The sequence below is a fragment of the Phaenicophaeus curvirostris genome, chromosome 11 (genome assembly GCF_032191515.1).
Source record: "Phaenicophaeus curvirostris isolate KB17595 chromosome 11, BPBGC_Pcur_1.0, whole genome shotgun sequence".
Classification (NCBI taxonomy): domain Eukaryota; kingdom Metazoa; phylum Chordata; class Aves; order Cuculiformes; family Cuculidae; genus Phaenicophaeus; species Phaenicophaeus curvirostris.
This window is the reverse complement of record NC_091402.1, coordinates 1,066,406-1,086,021: the sequence shown is the minus strand read 5'-3', so window position 1 is coordinate 1,086,021 and position 19,616 is coordinate 1,066,406.

Sequence of the window (19,616 nt, the reverse complement as noted above, 5' to 3'; positions counted from 1 at the left end):
TTCATTTTACTGGTGCTGTGGTATCTGCACTTTTGCCTAAGCATCGTGAAAGGTCAGGGTTAAACTGAATATTATAAAGAAAAATCAGAGAAAATTCTGTAAATAAACTTTAAAGCACTCAAAGACTGATGTTGCTTAATCACAAGCTTAATCACTACCCACAAGAGCACCAGCTTCTCTGACAGAAAGGATGTTTAATCTTAAGCCTATTCTCAGAATTCATCTTTACCTAAGGAGCTGCTATCAGACTCTTGTATGGTACAACCAAGAGTCCTATATGACTGAAAAGTATCATATCATAGATTAAAAGACTCACAAAGTGCTTTGGTTGGAAGGGACCTTTACAGGTCATCTAGTCCAAGCCCCTGCCGAAGCAGAGACATCTTTATCTAGATCAGGTTGCTCAGAGCCCCATCCAACCTGACCTTGAATATTTCCAAGTATGGGACTTCTACTGCCTCCCTGGGCAACCTGTTCCAGTGTTTCACCACTTTCACTGTAAAAAATTTCAGTCTAAATCTATCCTTCCTTAGTTTAAAACCATTCCCCCTCCTTGTCCTATCACTTCACCCCCTGATAAAGAGCCCGTCCCCATCTTTCCTCCTGTAAGCCCTCTTTAAGTACTTGAAGGCTGCTATAAGGTGTCCCCAGAGCCTTCTCTTCTCCAGGCTGTAATGTGAAACATCAGTATCAATTCCTGTAAAAACAAACAGGCAGTTTACAAAAACACTCACCCAAGATTTGCAGTGTTTCTAGATCAGAAGAGTTTCAGATTTCCTGGACGAACCTCAGAAACACAATTCTGTGTTTCTACATCACTGGACTTCTTGATTTAATCCACTTTAGCAGAGACCTTTACGAAGCAGTAGACAGTTATTAAAGTAATCGGGTCCAGAGAACGGTCCCAGTTTTGAGAGTGTCCAAATCCCCCAAATCACCATCTCCCTCTGCAGGAGCTACAGCCACACTAAAGGACCAAATCCTTATTTATATGCAATAAGACATTTTAAAGGTCTGGACACAGTGAAAACTACTTGATCAATTAAGATTTAAAATTAAGCAGTTACTAGGTCTCTGAAATTGTCACAAAATTGCATGTTAATTTTTAAAACTAGTGTTAAAAAAGATCAGTCATCATGTAGTGGACATGACAGAAGCTATTTAAGTTAGCTTTTCTTTTTATTTATAACAGATGTAGAAACCACTCTGGACATTACAAAGAAGTTAATCTTCTTCTATTAAATGTTAAATGTGTAGTTAGAATTTATGTCAAAATATGCTGTGGTGTTCTATTTTGAAACACAAGCTAAATTTACTCTGATTTGAGCTAACGCACATGCCTGAAAATCCTTTGAATACAAAAAAGTGTAGAACTTGGTTTAAGACATTCCCTCAGATTGGTTACAGGTTTCATTGGTTTATTTTTTCCATTTGTTTTAATTGTTACTATTTGCCTATTATTGCTGCAGATATTGACTTAGAAGTCCCAGAGAGTAAAATTATTTGGTTATTGCAGACTTCCTTCTGACTGTTAACACACACTGTTATGTAACTTTTACTGATTAGTGAGACAGTAATAACTCTGTCTACTAAAAGGGCATGGGGAGCTTGAATTCATCTACCAAGTGTCACAAGAACCCATATCATTTTTACTCAGATTGTGATCTATGTCATTTAATCTTACCACGGTTTCATCTACCCCTCCAAGTTATATTAGAATCCTACCGATGATCAGGAAAAGGAAAAATAAACCAACCCACAATACAATACCTGAGACAATGGGCTAACTCTGCAAATGAACCTGGACTACCAGTTGACCTTCATTATTACGGCCACATTCACTTTGGTCTTCCTCCCATCCAGATTATTCTCATGGCTTGTTTAAGCTCAGGGGTTTGAGTTGTGCTGAAGGTGAAGGTCATACCTAGCCTTGTCCTTTGCTGTCCTGACTTGATGACTAGTTTTCCTAGAGGAACTTCAGCCCTATCTTGTAGTCATGTCCTGAGCCCCGACTCCTGCTGCTCCTGACTGGTATCACTTGGTGGGCACTGGATTTATTGCATTACCTCACATGTGAGGGACTGTCAGTGGACCCTAAGAGTGACTCACCTGTGTCCCCTGGTGTTTTGGGATTGTGTCCTGCTTGCTGGGGTGACTGCCCTGCTGTGTCACCCTTGGGTCCCAGCTCATCCTCTCTCTCAGAATAAGCCTGCTCTTGCTGACACTGGGTATCTTTCCACCCAGCAAAACCTTCAGCTTTGACCTAGGAACTGAGCACTTAAGGACAGAGTTTACCAAAAGCAGCATGTTCAGTTAGAAGCTCTCCTATGCAGACCATAGGGAATGATTAGGAAAAGAGTCACACAGAAGAATATAGGACTGCCTGTAGAAGTTCAGATTTAGCTTGACTAGATCTTCTGCAAGAGAAAGAGGCTTATTGGAACACAGCAGAGATTGATCCAAGCACACCCCTTTTTCTCAATGACAAGTAATAGAGATGTTCAGAAAAGCATAAAGAAATGGCACAAAAGGATTATTCCTTGTATACATTTCTGCGTGTAATAGATACAGGGACCTACAAGGCAAAGTGACACCAAGTTGCTGCATTTCATAGCCCACAGTGGACATAACCTCTGTAATCTTTTTAATCCATTTAGATGTTTGACCTCTACAATAACCCGTGTTAATGAGTTCTTCTGTTACGTGATGTGCATCCTTCCATTGTGAGCCTGCTGCTTGGATGCTGTCTGCTTCTTGCTGCAGAGAATCAGAAACCAAATCTCAAGAAAAAACAGGAGAAAACGTGAGACAAGAGGAAAGAGGAGCAAAAAGCATGGGTGACAATTCCCAAGCTGCAAGATAGACAAACAGCATTACATATGTCCTCCTGCCCTTCTTATGATTGATATAATCAGGCTCTGTGTTCTAGAAAACATACTGCATGCAGCTTGAGAGCCTAAGTAAGACAAATCTCTGGGGAAGAGTGGGCCAAAGTGACTTGTTTTTTCTTTCCAGCAGTATCCAAGTGACAGAGTTCAAATCTGTATGTGCTTTATTTGTGTGCGAGGTAAACACACAAGCCAGTAAGGGTTCCTGGGGGCAGTCAGCATAAACGCAAGGTACGCCTTCCCATGGCGCATGCTTTTTTTGTAAGAGCAGTAAAACAACAAACAAAGCTGAAAGAAATAACAAGAAATAAAATACTTTGTGTTCTAATCCATCTTGAATGTTTATCTAGTAAATATATAGTTAAAGTGCCTGAACCATCCAGATTTATTAAATTTTTAAAACATCATCTGTGCAGACCATGTTCCAGGGCAAACAGGTTTTATTATAATACATGACACGTCGCCTGCCTGGCTGCACAGCAGAGCTTTCAAATGGGGCTTTGCAGGCCTTTTTTTCCTGGGAGGAATAGCCCACTTGTCTTGCCGGGGCAGCGGACCTCACATCATGAAACAAACAGGAGCTCCTGTCCCTCGTGCAAGGCCTTACTATTTATTTCTTTGGATGTTTGGTCACTCTGGAAAACATTCACTCTGTTGAAAAAAATTCCCTGTCTGTCCATTTTCTGTTCACAATCAACACATCACTGGCTCTTTTATCTATTTAAACAGCAGCAGGTGGCATTTTGGCAATTTGGCTGTCAGTCCATGCTCACCTGTTGGAAAGTGCTTGTAGTTTTACTTTAAGTGAGACAGATGAAAATTACTGTCAAACAGAAATTAAACATTCTGAACTACTTGAGTAATCAGGTTGTTTAGTGAAGTCAGGAGTCATCCAAAGGGCATAAACAATGTATTTTTTTAATCTAAACCGTATGATTTTTCCCTCTCATCTGAAGAATAGTCTTACTGATACCAAATGCCATTTAGCATGCAAGTAATGGAAATAGAAAGCACATATTCTAGGCATTTTACTTTTACTTTTACAATGTACCTTTGAATATTATCTAGTTGACCAGAAGACTTGAAAAAGCAGACTGTTGTCAGAAAGTGCTTTACTAAATTCTATTTGGTACAAATGATTAGAAAAGTATTTGAAGACATACTTCTTCCCACTTACACCAAAATTCTTTAGTTAAACGCTTAAATCAAAATTACATTTGTCTTTATTTTCAATACTTTTAAAAACATTGCTGTTTCTCTGACAAAATGGAAAATACAGCCTTCATAATAACCTTGTGAATTGCTTACTCAGAGTCCTAATGGTGTGTATGTTCTTCATTTTTATAGGCTGAATTCCTGCTTTAGCTCTGTGTTGCTGTGACATTCAGTACAGGCAGGTCTGCCACGGATCTTTTAAATTATTTCAAGTTTGCAAGGAATAAGAATGTCTTGGATAAATGTTCTGCTGGTATTTAACCTTAAAGGCTATGTTTCTGAGGAAACACCAGTATCCTCCCTTAATATGCACTGCTCTTTTTAGTGGCATAACAAAGAAACTGAAGATAAAACAATAGACAAAATCTGCAGTTTTTATGTGACTTCTCTTCCTTGTCTCTGATTTCACCCACACAAGTCTGTCATAAGCATTATTTTTTTCTTTTAATGAGGCCAAACAGTACTCAGTTTTTTCCTACTGACTTTCAAAAGAAAGCGTATTGTTGCTTCATTTTATATTATTACTTATGTAAATCTTAGTGTAGCCAAAAAAATATACATGAAAATTTATAGCTTCTGGGTAAACCAGTTTTGCAAAATTCTACTTGGCACTTTCTTTAGCCAGTAGTATTTTCTGATAGGAAAACAAAAATAACTTAATGCATTTCATTGCTGCAATCTCCAGATCCAATGATAGGCCGGATAGATTTTAATTTATTCATTTCTCTACTAGATTAAAAAACAATGCATCACCTTGAAATGCTAGAAGTCATGCACTAAAATAAAGATCAAAAATATCATAACTCAAATCATCTGAAGATCAGTCATGAGCCATCTGAACTTCCTGACTGAAACTGTGGTATTTCTGCGGGAGCTAGTTTAATGTAACCCTAAATCTGTCCTTCTTCTGATCGAGTCCTACCTTAATGGTTTCATTAAAGCTGAGAGTCCACTTAGATGCAAAATTTAGCAACCCTTTGGAAATAATTCTCCATTCAGCTTTACAATCTTTCTGAAAATAAGCCTTCAAATTCGTCAGCCTCTGCAGGACAAAATCCTGTATCGTAACCCTGACCTGCGTCAGACTGCAGAGGCATCAGGAAGCATCCATTTTCATTCAGTTCAGGCACACACCTCTGGGGAGACCTTTATTTGCAGTGCTTCAGACCTTCACGCTACTTTAGTCTTGATCATTCCAAAAACCACTTCCCAGAAGGTCCAAGGCATCAGAGTAACTTTCTAACCCCGGCAGAAGTCTACGCCCAGAGAGAACTAGAGTCTCCTAAATGTTAATGCTGACATCTAGCTGTGGTAGAAGCAGGCATTCCAGGAATCCTATACATGGAAGCTACAGGCTCTTGATTACTTTGACCAACCCTAGCATACTTACATATTAATGCGGTAATTAGTATGGTAAAATGTTTACAGGCACTGCTCACCCAGTAGCAAAAGAAGCTGCTGGGGCTCTTTGCCCAGTGGACTTCTGAGCATCTCATGCTCAGGAGATGATAGGTTTCTGCTACAAGCCCTGGCTAAATTTCTACATGCAGGACCAGTACTCTGCCCTGGTGTATTTTTCTAGTATTCCTGGATGACCAAAACTAGGTTAACATTTTAAAAGAGCAAAGGATTTTTTTCATGCTGACACATGAAAGTTTAAGGTACTTTCTGGAGCTGAAGAGCAGGCAAAGCTGCCACGGAGATAGAGGCTTGCTCTTGCATGACAGGCATGGAAGCAACACCATTAATTCCTTAGGTTCAATCAGTATTTGCACCAGTTGTTGAACGTAATTCTTAGAAGATGCTAAAAAAAACTACAAATACAGGTAGCAATGAGATTCTGGATAAATAATCTGTACCTGCATAACAATACTCTCACTACCACCACACTAGATAATGTTCAGCGACATTAATTTCTATTCTAGGTTTGGAAATCCATGACTGGTTCCCAAAAGAAATTTGTCTCACGATTAAGGAAAAATTGTGATCACTTGCAAGCCTTAACAACTGTGGAAACTAAACACAACCATGGAAGGGAAGATTTCTGCTTAGACCAGTGCTGTGCAAAGAAAAACCCCTGAGTGAGCCGACCTTCAGTAGTTCCCTTTTATTATTAAATAATTGAAGAATGGTACAGATGAGAGAAGAGATCCACAGCTTTGATTTGTGGTTTATCAATGTCATTTTTTTAATTGGTATATTACATCATTTTGAAGCCTGAAAATAGGAATACAATTTTGGGAATGAGAAAGCCAAAGAGTAGATAATTTCAAGAATAATCCCTGCCGAACAAATGTTTTTCAGTAGTTATTGTATTTTTATGTCTCCTCAGCTGAGATCATCTAAGATAGGCAAAATGATGCCGTCTCTGTTTCTAGTAGCCTGAGAGTGCTGATGTTTAAACTGCAGCCCTCTAACCCTCTGAGATCAGGTCATTTAGCAGAGATATTTATCTCCAGTCAGAAGCATCAAGCCCTTTATTTCTCCAAAGTTTCATTGAAGAGATATATTGAATTTCAGCACACTTCAGTAAGAGCTGAAGAAACACCCTCCCTAGAAGCACGGCTGCTCCCCAGCTTTGTAGGCTGAGCTGCCCGGCTCTGGTGCTCCCCCCGGGCTCAAACTATCAGCTGCCATCTCAGTCTCCCATTGTTATTATTTTAATTAATCAGCATCCCAGGGAAAAGCCTAACAAAACACCACTAAAATCAGATCTCCCAAACCGGCTGGAGTTCTCCTAATTCTTCCCTTTTCCCTTCATGTTTGACCTTTTTCTTTAAGAACATACGGAAAGTAACAGTAAAAGGATGGAGTCCTTGTATGTTTTAGAAGACACCTGGGCCCATCAAAATAAATTTTCTCATGTTTTATTATACTCTTCTAACAGAAGACCAAATTAATCTTTGTTAGTTCAATATAAATTTTATGTCTGAATGTCCAAAAATATTTGCAAAGTGTCAGAAAAATGGAGATTATTATTAAAGATTATGGGGCTATTTGGTTAACTGCTTTTTATCACCTGTAAAAGATGTCATGCATACCTTCTGAATCTCCCAGTTTTAGAAAATAAGGTGGTTACAGCTGCTTGGATGCCAGATTAGAGAGGGACTGGGAATTGAAACACAGAGAAGCAGCCCACATTTTGCATTGAACGCTATTCATAATTATTTCTATTTTCAACTGTCACTGACGGTTGAGGAATCAGTGTAGGATTCGCTTGCAGGAGTTAGTTGGGCCCAAATCATACGTGACCACACAGGATCAGAAAAGAACAAGTTTTTGTCTCTTTTCCCAGTCATCAAACCCAGAGTAAGGGTTGAAAAAATTGTTTCCCTTATGTTGTTAATAAATCCAAACTTATGAGATGCAATAATAAATACTACTGACCTCACTCTAAGGACAGAAATCATATAGAAATGTAGAGTGAAGGTAGAAATAAATTCTGTGCTGAAAGAATTTAAATATACGTTGGAAAGCAAAAGCAAGAGATTTACTCTTGAGTAGAACCTGTGGGTTCCCCAGCCCAGGAGAGATGTTGCTGCCGGACTGGAGGGAGTGCAGCAGAGGAAAGGCCACCAACATGGGCAGGGAACTGGGGCCCGTGGCACACCAGGAGAGGTTGTGGGAGCTGGGCTTCCCTTGCCTTCAGTAAATAAGACAGGCTAAACAGGGAAGCTGGTGGGCTCTTCCATTATCTCGTGGGTAGTTGCAGTCAACACCCAGCCAGACTCTTCTCAGAGCTGCCCAGCCAAGGCAGGAGGCAGCAGACACCAGCTGCAGGAAAGGAGATGCCATCTGCACAGAGGAAGAAAACAATCTTCAGATTATTTGATCAGGGAGATCAGACAGGAGAATGAGCTGCCCAGAAAGGCTGTGGGGTCTCCAGCCTGGAGATGATCAGAACTTGAATAATCAAAGCACTCAGCAAACCAATCAAATTGTGAAAGGAGCAGGGGCAGGACCTGCAGAGATCGTAGCCAACTTAAATTACTCTGTGGCTCTCTGTACAGAAGTAGTATATACTACATTCTTCTGGGATAGTTGGAAAATATCCAGAAGCTGTTTGGGAAAATATACCAAAAGCCATTACTAATACAAAGTGGAGTGGTGCCAACAAGAGAGACGATTTATATTTGTATCGGTAGTGTTTTGGGAGCCAAGGTTCATGATGGACCACAGCTCCTGCTTAAACTCCTGTGTCCATCCTATAGAATCACCTGAAATTTTCTTTACCAGGTCTCTAATGCAGCTGGTTCTGCAAAGGAAAATTCAGGCACAAACTTCTGTTGCACTTCCACCTGAAAAGATCAAGATTGTGCATTTTTTAGGTCCTTGGAGACAGCCTTAATTAGTCTGATCTTCTGCAGGAACTTTTAATTAAAGTAAAATGAGCAACAGCAGCATCTTAGCTTGCTGTTTGATATTTTGATATAGTTTCAAGCAGATACAAAACTCAGTCCACAAACTTATCCTCACAGTCAGCACAATCTGCTTGCAAATCTTGAGGTTTGCTGAACTGTTTCCACTTCAGGTGAAAAAAAAATCAATTTACAAAACAAAACGCCACTAAACAAAACTATGCTAAACTTAGGGTCTGTTCACAGAGTGGAACTAAACTCTACTTTACATATCCCGAAGCTAGGTCTAAATGTTGAGGAGTTTTTAGATCAAAATGGGCACGGATATTTAGACGTGCACAACCCAGCTTTTGCACCTGAATAAAGCTAGCCTTGCAAAAGAATTAGTTACTGTAGAGGACACGTTTTCTTTAAGGTTTCTCTCTGTATCATTAGAAAGTTGCTCTGTCTTGTACTTCTCTCATTTCTCGGGAAGCTTCCCTCAGCAGTCCCTGACTTGTTCCTTTGTAGACCAGAGTGCTCACAGAGCCGTTTCTCATGGGAAAGCATAATAATGTATGTAAACAATGATTGTTTACTGCTAAAGGAGAACTGACGAATCAGCTTGTAACACCATGGCTGCCTCTGCTAAAGAGAAGTATAAATGTATTGTGAACTCGGAATAAAACGGCTTCACTAGATCATATTGGTTGTGTGATGTCTGTATCCTCTGCAAAACACTGCACTGCTTACTCTTTGCCACCTCAGCCACTCCTTACACGTAGGGTGATCTTAAGGCAGTCACATGGATTATGGAGTTTGTGGCTGCTTTATATTAACACCACGGACAGGTGGAGTAGGCATATTTACCCAGTACATCACTACCATCCTACTCTCTCTGGGTTGGCTCACACAAGGCGCTGTATTCACAGAAGAAATAATTCTTCTGTTTCAGTGCCACTGGCAACCAGAAACCCTCTGCCCATCTGCCCCAAACCTCTGTGGCCACATAGCTAATGCAGGTGAAATAAAACAGGCACAGGCATGGGCTGCAGGGTAAACGGTGAGTCCAGCCCCTGCATGGTTCTGCCTCAATCCAGTTGGTGTCTTCCCACAGTGCAGCTTAGGGGAGGGAGGCTTTTTCCCTATGGGAAGCATGGGTGAGGCCACCTTGTTTGGGAGGAAAGAGCTATTTGAATGCATGGTGTGTGTGAGGAGGGGCACCACATCCTCTCTCTGGCTGGTTTGCTGGTTTTGCCACTGCTGCATGAGACACCCAGGCAAACCCCTGGGCACCAGCACAAGGAGGATTAAACTCCTCCCTTTGGGCTGTGAGTACTGCATGCTGCACTCTGTAGTGCAAGGAGATGCCAGAAAAGGTGGATCCTCCCAAATCCAAGCTCACAGAATATCACAATCAGTCACTGCACAGATCTTGCCACAGAGTTTTGCTTGCTGGTATCAGTGTCCTCACTTCCCTCTCAGTCTCTTCAGCGTAAACAAATCCTACAGAAACCAGAGCTTTCCTACAGACTCCACTTCTAATGCGCCTTTACACACCCACTGCAAACAGTGGAGTTACTCCAGACTCACGCACATATATCCTGGATTGCTGCCTGCTCCCAGCCGAGTTGCTCAAGTGAAGTCTCAGTGAGGTGTAAGGATTTTTTAAAGCACCTCCTGGACTGCATCAGCGATGAAGTTGTGTTTATAGGCTCGGTAGCCAAAGCCTGGGTTTGGGGAAAATGGGAATGAATAGGGAACGCATGCTTGGTGAAAGGGGGGGGTGGATTTCAAGGGTCACAGGCTGCAGAAAAGGGAACTCTCCCTGTGGACACCACACCATGAAGTCTGCTCAACCTCTGACTGGTAGAAACAAGGAAAAAGAAAAACATTCTCAATCTATCTCAGAAACTGCATATTTTTCTGCCTAGGCTGGAACGGCTCCTGACTTTGTCTCCTTGCCTATTTTAATTAATCCAGTTCAGATCGTCATTATTGGGAATGCAGTGTAGGAGAGGCACACAGACAAGAAGTCAGGCTGAAAGCACGGTAGAAATTTTTGGATTAATTGTATTTTTTCCACTGGAAAATACTGATTTTTTTCAAAGCTGACATTACTTTTAGAGAAGGTCGCTTTTGATTAATTTATTGACTCATAAAAAAATTGGAAGGAGTTCTGAAGTTGTCAAAACAAAGTGTTTTGATGTTCTCAAAGAAGAAAAAAATAATCTATTTTCCAGTTCAACTGACCTCTTGTTTGGAAATTGAAGCTAATTATCATGAAACTTTTCAAAAAGATGAATACTTTGAAATCAGATTTGGAAAGGAGACTAATCTCATGAGCATTGTTAGACTCTCACTTTCCAAGACAAGTTCCGGTGGAATCCTTTATGAAATCTCAGATGTTGGCACTTCCCTCACCTTGACTCAGGATGACACAGGAGAAAACCACCTTGTCCTGCTAGCTGGCATCATCTCTCAGCCAAGGAGGCAAAAGCTTTTCCTCTTTCCAGGTTCACAGCAAATGGACCAGAGCAGTAGAACCAGCATGACAGCAGCTGGCAGTGATAGACAAACAGCTCTGGGGGAACGTGGGACACAAGTTCCCAAAAAGATGGGTTTTCAGACAATCCTTTTGCTGTTGACCCCATCCTGAGCAGACCCTGTTCTGTAGAAGGGAAGGAGACCTCCATGCTCTGTCACACACAGTGAGGCTGCTCTTAACTAGGGGCCAACTGCAGCGGTTGGTCCAGGGATCTGCAGAGCTGCAGTCAGCTCCGAGCTTCCACAATTCAGAATGTAAAATACTTGTTTGAAGACCGGGTACCAAGGGCTCACTGGCACCTTTCGGATAAGAGATGCTCCTCGATGCTGCTGGCCCTTCGGTTCCTGCCTGTGGGTGACTGGTGCGCAGCAGGACAACAGCATCACTTGTTACATCTTCTTTCTTGGGCAGATGATTAACCTGAAGTGTAAAGGTGGTGTGAAAGTGTCTCTAGCTGAACAACTCATCTGAAAACTTGAGCTGCTCTTGTCAAGGCTGCAGAGATCCAGCCTTCTCCCCTCAGTCCCCAGCCCCAGCTGATAGCCAGAAGCCAGGCAACCCTCACAGGCTGAGGATCTGTGCTCAGCCTGGCTCGGCCGTGTTGACAGAGAATGGTCCACACTCTTCTTCTGGCATGGAACAGCTCCAGGCGAGCAGCAGAATGGATAGGAGCTGCCAGCCTCCCTGCTCTGTTCCAGACTGAAGAGAGCTGCTGAGCACACGTGGCCTCTGGGCTTTGTAATCTCTAGCCACAAAGCTCTCCTCTATATTGCATTTGTGCTTATTGGAAGCGATTACATTTTCCTGGAAGGCTTTGGCCCCTGGATGCTACCTGCAATGGCAACGCTCCTTCCCCAAACGGCTGCTGGCGGGAGGATTGGCAGAGTGACAGCCAGCAGGAGCTGGGAGCTCTCTGCCTTCGTGTCCTTGGAAGCAGCTGTGGAAGCTCCTGGCTCACAGGAAGGTCAGATGGGTGGAACGGTGCTCCAGGGCAGAAGAAGTGTTTCACTCCCAAGAGAAAGCATGCTGGGGATGAGTGCAGAGGGCAAGGAGGAAGAACGGTGCAGATGGTCTGCACTGGCTGTCTCGCCAGCCTGAGCCAAAAACCAGGATGGAGAATGTGACACCGTATTGCATCAGACATTTATGCAAAATTAGTGCTGTAGGACCAGCCAAGGTTCAGGGGTTTGAAGGCTTACTCAGAGCCAGGAAGGCTTCTCTGGACTTGCTTGGGACGTAGGTGGGTGAGCTATGGGACAGATCTCTAGCGCTTCATGCCGAACAGACTCACTGCTTGGCTTCGTGACCTGCAAAATCGCTGCAGCCCTTCTCAGGGAGTGAGTCTTGTCCCTCTCCAGCCCCACAGAAATCCCAGGAATGTCTCAGAATTCAGGCAAGTTCAGCTACCTGGCTAAACCATCTCATTAGCTTTATAGAGCCCAGGAACAGAAGAGAAACTCAACCCTTCTCTTTGTTTCATGGACCAGGGCCCCTGAGAAGTGTTATAGGAGAAATGACCCAGGGTGCTAGCAGCAGCTATGTACACATCTGTGAGGGGAATGGCTCGAGGCTGGAAAGAAGTTATTATTCTGGATGTTAGGACATGGATCTGACAAGCTTGAAGAAGTGAAGGTTACTTGTTGCGCAAAAGCTTGTTGCTCTGTCACTTCTATTGTTATCCCTCTGACATCTGGGTGTTTCTCTGCACCTATTTATAAGGAACACAATGAAGGTATGCATACGTCTAGCTGCCAGCATCTGAAATTGGAGATCAGAGAGTGAGCAGAGTTCACAAGTCATAACCAGTCAGCTGGGGTGTCGCAGAGGTTCTGTGATGGGGCTATTTCTGTTTAATCTCTTTATCAATATTAAAGACTATGGAGAGCTCCCTCAGTCCATTTGCAGGTGACATCAAGTTGGGCAGGACTATCAATCTGCTCAAGGAAAAGATGACTCTGAAGGGACTTCGGTGTGGTTGGACTCATGCGCTGAGGGCTACAGGATGGGGACCAACGCATATCAGCACTGGGTCCTGCACTCAGGTAACAACAACCCCATAAAGAAATGCAGGCTCATTACAAAAATGAACTTCAAAAGCTTTGTTATTGACACCAAACAATATTACATTACATTACTTATTCCTAGATTAACATGTTTCTAAAACTACGTCAATCAATTCCAAAGATTCCTGCTGTTTCTAGTCGGGCCCCAACTAACGTCCATCCCCTCAGCCGGCAGCCGGGGTGTTTGGTGGGCAGAAGCAGGTTGGGCAGTGGTGGGAGATTGGAGCTGGGTGGTGCGGTGGTGTTGGCCGGGGAGTGGCACCAGGTGCTGGTGGTCCATCCCTCGCCAGCTCTGGAGGGCAGGATGGAATCCAGTCATTCCTGGGCGCCTGCCCAGCATCGGGATTGGGCCACCAATCTGGTCGTGGAGGGGGCCCAATGAAGAGTGGGGCAGGAGGTGAGTGGTGCTGAGGTGGAGGTGAAGGACGAGCTGGAGCTGCCTCCTGGACTCCATCAGGGCTGTGGCTGTGGTGCCGTCTGGCTGGGGCTGGACCAGCACTGGTGCTTGGGGCATCGGGGTCAGCCCATGGATTGGTTGCTCTGAGGTTGGAGGCTGCGCAGTTCTGGGGTCCATTCTCCTCCTCTGCACCTCCTGCCACTGCCAGAGCATCACCTCATCTCTTCTTTGTGCATTTGCCCCCCTGCCTTGGGCTCCGTGGGGCTGCAGCTCGCTCTCGTTCCCCAGGGCTTTCCCTGCACATCCTGAGGAGGCTGGGCTGATCTCTGTGGAAGAAGGGGCTATAGAAGAAGTGCAGCTGCAGAAAAGAAAGGAGAAGAGTCAGTGCCATCATTCCTGGAAAGGGCAAAACCAAGACTCCCTAGTCAAGCATTTGCATCAAGAAAGACATGCCTGGCTGTGACAAAGGGCTCCCTGGGGCTTGGATACCTCCAGGTTTGGCTGAATAAAATGTTTGAATTGAGCTTCTTTAAGGAATGATCCACAACATTGTTCTCAGCATTTGGGAGCACAGAACTTAGGGTTTTTGAAAGAACCCCAAATACCACTGGTTTTCAGCCCCGTCAATGTGCAATCATCATGTTGGGAATAACATGATGCTGAGGTGTGTCTTGCCATCCTTCAGCAGATGCCACAAGGAGAATGGTACAACCAGATGCAGAGTGAGTACGAAAAGAGCCAGAAGCGATGGGACCGTGATGGTGTTTCACATCCCTAACCAAATCCCTCTGGTCAGCACTTCTGCATCGGCAAATTCCTGCATGGAGAATTCCTGACAATGACCCTGAGACCAAATTGGTCCATGTGCTCCCATCCCCATCCTCACTGGCTGCCTGGGAAAGGTCTATTTAATCGGAATGGGGCCCTCACCCCATCGACTTTCCTGAGGATTCTTTCGAGTGAGAGCGTTTGCTTGTCCCTGTCCAGTTCTCTTCTGTGATCCCAAAGTCTGTTGTAATCTGACAGTCAGCGCTACAAACAAGCAGCCAAACCCCTCTTCCCTCAGAGATGGGAAACTGCAGTCACAGATGACGCCGGCACCAGGAGAAGCCTTCGGGTCTGGGATAGGATTAAACACAGAGGACTTGCGAGCATCTGATTTCCACAAAATGACCCCATCCTCCTGATCTGGGTCACTTAAGGGAACTTTGTTCTGGCAGCCAATAGAGAAAATGGCAGCGTGACCACAAACCCATCCAGGCTGGGGGGAGGGACTCCAGCTCCCAACATGCCTTGAGGGAGGAAACCAGCTCCCAGCATTCTTTGGGGAGAATTTCTGAATCTGTTATCATGCTTTGGGGTGAGTGTCTGAATCTGTCACTGTGCTTTGGGGAGAGGGTCTCAAGCTGTCACCGTGCTTTGGGGAGCCAGCGTGGTGGAGGGGGAGCCGGGCCCAGGGGGGAGCGGGCCCTGAGCCCAGGGGAGCAGCTTCTACGGGCAGGGGCACAGCAGGGACCGACCTGCGGTGCTTGAGGGGTCTGTGCTTCCCAGGGCATCCTGCAAGGACTGGGGGGAACAGGCTTTCCCAGGGCACAAAGGTGCTTTTCCGAGGCCCTGCCAGGAAGGAAAGAGCCCGCTCTACAGTTTCCCCTGTCTGTAGAGCGAACCCGAGCCCTCGTTGCCCCCAGGGATGGCCCCATGGGGCTCAGGGAGGGCTGAGGGGCAGGGGGGCGTCACTGTCGCGGTGTGCAGTGCTGCCCCATGGGGCACAGACGTGTCCTTGCCCAGCTGTGGGGCCGGAGCCCCGATGATAGCCCTGGTCTGGCAGCACTGCATGGCATTGCCCCCAGGCCGTCCTAGCAGCGTGATCCCCTCGGCAAGGGGCAGGGGAGGCTGTGCCAGGGTGTCCATTGTCTCCTCAAGCACAAGACTTGGTCCTGTGCACATGATGGGGTGCAACTGGGTCTGTGTGTCTGTTTATCAAAGGTGTAAATGCTCCTGTATAGTATTCTCCTTCAGCTTATTCTGGCTGTGGGCTTGTTCCATGCAGAGGCCTCTCCAGCGGGCAAGGAGGTGGCAGGACTTTTTATTATAAACATTTTTTTTTTCCCTGTGGCCTTATAATGCAGTGCAGAGGATCTGTAGCAAATAAAGACCTGGCTGCACTCAGCCTCCTGTGTTCTCTGTGCGGCTCAGGATGGGCAGGACCCACTGTCTCCCACCACCAGGCTGAGTCCTGTCTCCAGGTTGTGTCCCCTCTGCTCCTGAGCAAGGAGAATATGACAGGCTTGCCTGGGGTGGTGGTGGAGGGCATTGTGTGACAAACTCGCCAGCTGAAGAAGGAGATGTTTGTGATGGGCAGCCTTCTAGGAGCTCATGCCAGGCAGCTGGGGTTAGGCTTGGCATTTTGGAATGATGTAATTTGTTAATTCAATTACATGAAAGCTAGGTCCCTTGCAGCGATGGCTGGGAGAACTCATCCACAAGTTGACACACTGTGTGGGCTTCCCAATTGCCTCTCCAAATGCTCGCTGTGAAAAAGAAAATGCCCCCTTCCCAGTGACTGCAGATCTGGTTGATGATAAGAAAACACTTGGTGATGTATCTTTCTTAATCACCATACAGAGTATTTGAGGGGTTGGGCTTTTATGATGCTTTTGTCTAAAACCTCCTTTATTTCACAGAGTTTTCTTTGCTGTGTCCTACTCCCAGTCACTTGTTCCTGGAGAGGCTCCTGTGTCATCAGGTGGTTCATCGTTGGACACCTCTTCTACAAGGTTAGAGGGGACGAATCCTCTGGTGCCGTCTGTCAGCTCTCCCACATACCAACCACCTTCATCCACATCTCCAAAGATGTAAACACATTGTCCAGCAACAAGAGGAAGCTCCAGTTCCGGCTGCTCATTTGGACCATTGAAAGGATCATAGCTGTATCGAGCTATGAATGCTCGAAGCTTTGCTGGCTGTTTTCTCATAGCCTCCAGGAGGATGGACTCCGTGTCTGCTGCCAGGGTATCCTGGGGCAGCCTGGAAGTTAAGTGGTTGGATCTTTCCAGCTGTTCCAGTTCCGGAAAGAGCTGCTGCCATTGTTCATTAGGCTTCAGAAAGCCATCATTCAGTTCACTCAGCTGGGCTTGAACCACCAGCAGGGTTCCTTTCTGTTCCCTGCTTTCTTCTGTCTGAGCCCTCTGCAAACACGCGCCTTCTGATTTCCTCTGGAGTGATAACTTTGTGTCCTCATGCTCCTTCTCCAGTTGTTGATTCTTTCAAGTCCTGCTCTGCCTCTTCCAGCACCCCTGCCACCTGCATGAGTTTCATTTTCAGGTCAGCATTTTCAGCAAGAACCTCATCTATCAAATCCATCTGGCTACGGAGATGAGCATTTTCTTCAGCCAGGTGGGTGTTTGCAATTTTCATCTCCATGAGCTGCATCTTCAACACCACATGCATTTGGCAGTAGGTGCTGCCATAGGCGTCCTCTTCACCTGCAGCCACTTGGGCCCAAAGCTCCTGAGGAACCTCCTTTGTGAAATCGCCCTGGTTGTCCTGTGAAGCTCCAGTTGCTTCTGCTCCTACAAGCTAAGGGCAAATATTCTCTTAGATCTCAAGGCCAAGGCTCACCCTGCATCGTTCCTGCAAAGGATCAGGGGCAGAAGGCCAAGGAATCGTAGAACCACAGATTCATAGAACAGTTTGGGTTGGAAGGGACCTTAAATACCATCTAGTTCCAGCCCCTGTGCGATGGGTATGGACAGAATCACCTCCCGTGAACACACTTCTTTTGATGCAGGCCAGGACACGGTTGGCTTTCTGGCCTGCAAGCACACATTGTCAGCTCACAGAATCATAGAATCAGAGAATCACCAGATTGGAAGAGGCCCACCAGATCATCTAGTCCAACCATTCATATCAAACACTAAACCATGTCCCTCAGCACCTCGTCCACCCGTCCCTTAAACCCCTCCAGGGAAGGTGACTCAACCACCTCCCTGGGCAGCCTGTTCCAGTGCCCAATGACCCTTTCTGTGAAAAAAATTTTCCTAATGTCCAGCCTAAACCTCCCCTGGTGGAGCTTAAGGCCATTCCCTCTTTTCCTGTCCCCTGTCACCTGGGAGAAGAGCCCAGCTCCCTCCTCTCTACAACCTCCTTTCAGGTAGTTGCAGAGAGCAATGAGGTCTCCCCTCAGCCTCCTCTTCTCCAGGCTAAACACCCCCAGCTCTCTCAGCCGCTCCTCATAACGCCTGTTCTCCAGCCCCTTCACCAGCCTCGTTGCTCTTCTCTGGACTCGCTCCAGAGCCTCAACATCCTTCTTGTGGTGAGGGGCCCAGAACTGAACACAGGATTCCAGGAGCGGTCTCACCAGTGCTGAGTCCAGAGGGAGAAGAACCTCCCTGGACCTGCTGGCCACGCTGTTTCTGATCCAAGCCAAGATGCCATTGGCCTTCTTGGCCACCTGGGCACACTGCTGGCTCATGGTCAGTCGCTGTCAACCAACACCCCCAGGTCCTTCTCCTCCAGGCAGTTTCCAGCCAGACTTCTCCTAGTCTGGAGCTGCTCAGGGTTGTTGTGCCCCAAGTGCAGGACCCGGCATTTGGCCTTGTTAAACCTCATGCCGTCGGTCTCAGCCCAGTGGTCCAGCCTGTTCGGATCCCTTTGGAGCCTCCCGACCCTCCAGCAGATCGACACTTCCACCCAGCTTAGTGTCGTCTGCAAACTTGCTAAGGGTGCACTCGATGCCTTCATCCAGGTCATTGATAAAGACATTGAACAGGGCTGGACCCAGCACTGAGCCCTGGGGACACCACTTGTCACTGGCCTCCAGCTGGAGTTAACTCCATTTCCCACCACTCTCTGGGCCCTCCATCCAACCAGTTTTCCACCCAGGAGAGCGTGCGCCTGTCCAGGCCAGAGGTGACAGTTTCTGAAGCAGAATGCTGTGGGAAACTGTGTCAAAGGCTTTGCTGAAGTCCAGGAAGATCCATCCACAGCCTTTCCCTCATCCAGCAGCCGAGTCACTTTGTCATAGAAGGTGATCAGGTTAGTTTGGCAAGACCTGCCTTTCATGAGCCCATGTTGACTGGGCCTGATCACCCGGTTCTCCTGCATGTGCTTCATGATCGCACTCAAGATCACCTGTTCCATGACTTTCCCTGGCTCATGTTGAGCTTCTCATCAGCCAGCACCCCCAAGCCCTTCTCCTCGGGGCTGTTCTCTATCACATCATCTCCCATCCTGTACTGAAATCAGGGATTGCCCAACCCAGCTGTAGGACCTTATGCTTGGCCTTAGTCGATTGCTGCTGGCACGCAGCTGGCCCGGGCATGCCCAGGAGTTCCCTGCAGGGCACCGACCTGAGCAGCATTTACCTGAATGTGGTCAGGCTCCTGATGCGTTTCAGGGAATTGCTCCCACTGAAGGTGGAATTGTTTCTTCTCCCTCTTCAGTTCCTCCCAGGCTGTACCAAGCCTTTCCAGATCGAAGTGGAAGGAGACCTTCTGCAGCTGCAGCTCCTCTTGATCCCTTTTGAAGTCTGGCCATGCTCTGTGGAGCTGCTCATTTTGCTGGTCAAGGTGAGGCTTCATCACCACCAGCTCCTTCTCACACATTTCAAGTTCCTCCCTCCTGCTCTCTCTGTGGGAACCGGACATCATCGATTCTGCTGACAGCAGGGAGGTTTTTTTATGACCATTTCCCTGCTTCTTTTTATGAGAGTAGATCCAGCAGCAGCCAAGAAGTCCCACTGCTGCAGGTACAGCATCGAGCACCACTTCGTGGAAGCAGAAATGCATTTTGCAGACCCTGGGCTGATCTCTGGAAGGAGAAACAGAAACCGTGGTCAAACAATCATGCGGAAGGTTACAGGAAGGTTAAAGTTGATAAATGCCTTCAGGTATTTCTGTTTGCATGAACAGGATGGTTTTCCATCCTCTCTGGTAATTCCTATCTGCTCTCCCAGCAGAACACACAAAAAGAGCTCCAGCGATCCCTAGACACTGGTCACCAGGGTACTCATCACTTTCACTTCACCTCACCCTGATGCTGGAACCAATTTCCCCTTCTTTCTGTGAATTCTCTGGATGTTCCCGGCTTCCTGCACCCAGGACGGTCTGTTCTGGGGACCATCTGCTTCTTGTCTCCAACAGAAGAGAGATGAGGACAACTCCCAAG